The 3,177-nt window shown below is 48.2% G+C and overlaps 1 pseudogene; it reads left to right on the top strand.

The window, feature by feature from the left end:
- Window positions 1–2,374: 2,374 nt before the first annotated feature.
- Window positions 2,375–2,926, top strand: LOC102832151 (annotated as a pseudogene).
- The last annotated feature ends 251 nt before the right edge of the window (window positions 2,927–3,177 follow it).

Genomic DNA, 3,177 nt, shown 5'->3' with positions numbered 1-3,177 from the left:
TCAGAGACCTCTCAGTCCTCTAAGGTTTGTTTTTTTTTTTAACTTTTTATTGTGAATTGAGTTAAGGTATACAAAGCAGATCATTGGTTTTGCATTCAACAAATCATACACTTCATTTCAGTCCTCTAGTTTTATAATCAATAAACCAGTTTCTCTTATATGTCAGCCCCAGGGGTAGGTCTTATCGTCTGATTTCTCTTCCTGATTGCCAAGCATAGAGTTAACGGGAAGGGTATATGGGTACAATTGGAGGCCATATCATCTACCTGATTCCTTGGCTCAAATTTTATTCTCTCCTCCAGGTTCCACCAAATTCTCCTCCTGCCTCTCTGACTTTTCCTCTGTCCCTTTACTGGAACACTTTCTTCCAGGACTTTCTAAAGGCGTGGTCCCCCCAACTTTCCATCTCTAATGATCTTTTGATTTATTCATTCACTTTTACTTCATGTCAGGTCATAAGCTATATGGGATAACTGGGACTTCAAAAACAAGATTGCTACCCTCAAAGGGAACCCACCAATTTGTTAGTCACGATATCACTGTGATACAGGCCAAGTGGAGACAAGCATAGGGTAGTGGGTGTTCTGGTAACTTCACCTACCTTTACCTTCATGACTACTTCTACACCTCCATTCTCCAGGCTGAATATAAAACTGCCTGCTAAACAGCTCCCAGAATAGCCTACATGAATTCATCATTCTGTCAATTTCCAATACCCTCTTGTATTTTCTATCTCTAAGATTACCTGAACTTCCCACCAGACAGCTAAGCCAGGAACATGTACATGCACCTTCCATTCTACCCTCTCCCTCTAGTCACATGGGATCAAGTCCAGGTGACTCCTACTCTCATCTCTCTTTTTCATCTCCAACACCTGTTTTAAGGAACTCTGGTAGTGTAGTGGCTTACGAGCTGGGCTGCTAACTGTAAGGTCAGCAGTTCAAATCTACCAGCTCCTTCATGGAAGAGAAATGAGGCTTTCTACTCCCAGAAAGATTTATAGTCTCAGAAAACCTATCCAGGGTCAACATGAGTCAGAACCAACTCAGTGGCACACAACCACCACCACTACTGTTTTAGAGCTCTGGTGTGGCACTGCAGGAGAATGCACTGGACTGCAAAGGCCAGCAGTTCAAACTCACCAGCTGCTCCTTGGAAACCCTATACAGGGTCACTATGAGTCAGAACCAACTCAACAACACTTAACAGTAATAACAATACTCCTGTTTAGGTTGCTAGTTTTCCTAGGCTAATGTGAGGACCTCCTCCACAACTGGCTTCAGGCTCGCACTCTAACCTGTCCTTCACTTTACCCTCAAGTGAGCCATCTTAAACCATGGATCTCATCACAAGGCTCACTGATCAAAAATGACTCAGGATGCTGTATTTTCAAATTTTTCATTAGACACCGATGGGGAAACAATGTGAGGTTTATCTATTAATTAAAGAAATAGAAGAACCCACTCAAATTAATGTAAGCAAAAAAAGGAATTTATTGACGTGTGTATTGTAGGAATGTCATGGCGGAGGCGTCTGACCTCCTCTAGCTTCATGAGGAGACTCAAGATCAACAGCCCCAAGGCTGATTCCAATAAGGTAGTGATTAGACATGTCTCTGCCTGCTAACCTTTTTACCAATTCTGACATTAACCGTTCCCCTCCCATGGTATTCTCAACCTCTCTGCTGGATTCAATAATTTGCTGCAATGGCCCCACAGAACTCACAGACCATATTCATGTTTATGGGGTTTATTAGGGAAGTAACAGGTTACAATTCAAGATCAGAAAATGACCCAGGATTTAGTGCTTCAGTCAGGACAGTTCCTTAGTTGTGGCCACAGCCAGGTCAATCCCTGCCCCTTAGTCCCTCAGGCCTCTGCCTCACCCAGGCAAATGTTACAAAGCTCCTTAACTCAGTAAGTGCCCAGAAGCACCCCAGCCCACCAGTAAGTCTCCTGCTCTAAGGCACTTAGCTCTCTTGTTCCATGGGTCTCAGGAAGCCCACTGTACTGGTCTTTTAGTTCTGATACACTTGCTACTGCTGTTGCTTCTCACCATCTCATGTGTCTAGAGAGTTCCCAGTACAGGAACCCCAGACCAAAAGATGTGCTCCACTCCCATCTCTTCCTGGTGGTAGTCAAGTCCCCCACCCCCATCATCTCTAGAATGTCTCACTTTATGGCTAGCAGGATGGCAAAACTGATTAATCCCCTAATATACATTATTTGCATGGTCGTACCACAAGGGTATCATGCACCTTAGTTGCATGAACAATGAGTTGTCCAGTCACCTAGGGTGGGCCACAAGCACCCAATATGAAGGAGGCAAAAAGTTTGTGGAAAAGTGGAATTAAAAGATAATGAAGCTCACCCCTATGGGCCACAAGAAGAAGAAGCAAGATGGCGACGACCGGCGGCCCAGACTCGTTCTCAGCTTCAACGAGAATAAGAGGCGAGAGTACCTGACAGGATTCCACAAGCGGAAGGTGGAGCAGAAGAGGCAGCCATCCAGGAACTCAAACAGCGGCTGAAGGAGGAGCAGAAAGCTCTGGGATGCTGGCCGAGAGAGAGAGGAAGCTCTGGAGGAGGCCAATGAACTGGACCGGCTGGTGACAGCAAAGACAGAGTTGGTGCTGTAGGAGCACCCCAACCACACGGTCATGGTGACCACCATCAGTGACCTGGACCTCTCGGGGGCCCAACTGCTCGGGCTGCCACTACCTGAGCAAGGGGCCCGAGCCGAAGAGAAGGTGTCTGGCGCGGAGAAGCCCACCAAAGCCTTACCCAGGAAGTCCAAAGACCCCCTGCTGTCCCAGCAGATCTCCTCCCCCACAGCGTCCCTGCACGCACACAGCCGTAAGAAGGTCAAGAATCCCGAGTGCCACGCGCACCAGCAAGAGCCAGCGCCACCACCGGCTGACAGGTAGAACCCCAAACATCAGGGAATGAGCCCGCCAACCAGGCCTCATCCAAGCCACCACCACCTGGACTGCCCTGCCACCTTCTCTCTCCCAGCCAGTTACTCCATGGCCCAAGGGTGGGTGCCAGGATCCCTCTGGTCTTGGCCTGCCCCTGCCCCTGCCCCTGCCTGAGGACTGCCCAGTGTCTGCCCCTTGTCCAGCACTCACCAAGCTGTGAAGGTGTGAGGACTAGTCCTTTGTCCACCCCAACCAGGACT

This window comes from Chrysochloris asiatica, unplaced genomic scaffold, assembly GCF_000296735.1.
Source record: "Chrysochloris asiatica unplaced genomic scaffold, ChrAsi1.0 scaffold00003, whole genome shotgun sequence".
Taxonomy (NCBI): domain Eukaryota; kingdom Metazoa; phylum Chordata; class Mammalia; order Afrosoricida; family Chrysochloridae; genus Chrysochloris; species Chrysochloris asiatica.
Note: the sequence above shows the minus strand (reverse complement) of the source record. Positions and strands in the feature narration are given on the sequence as shown.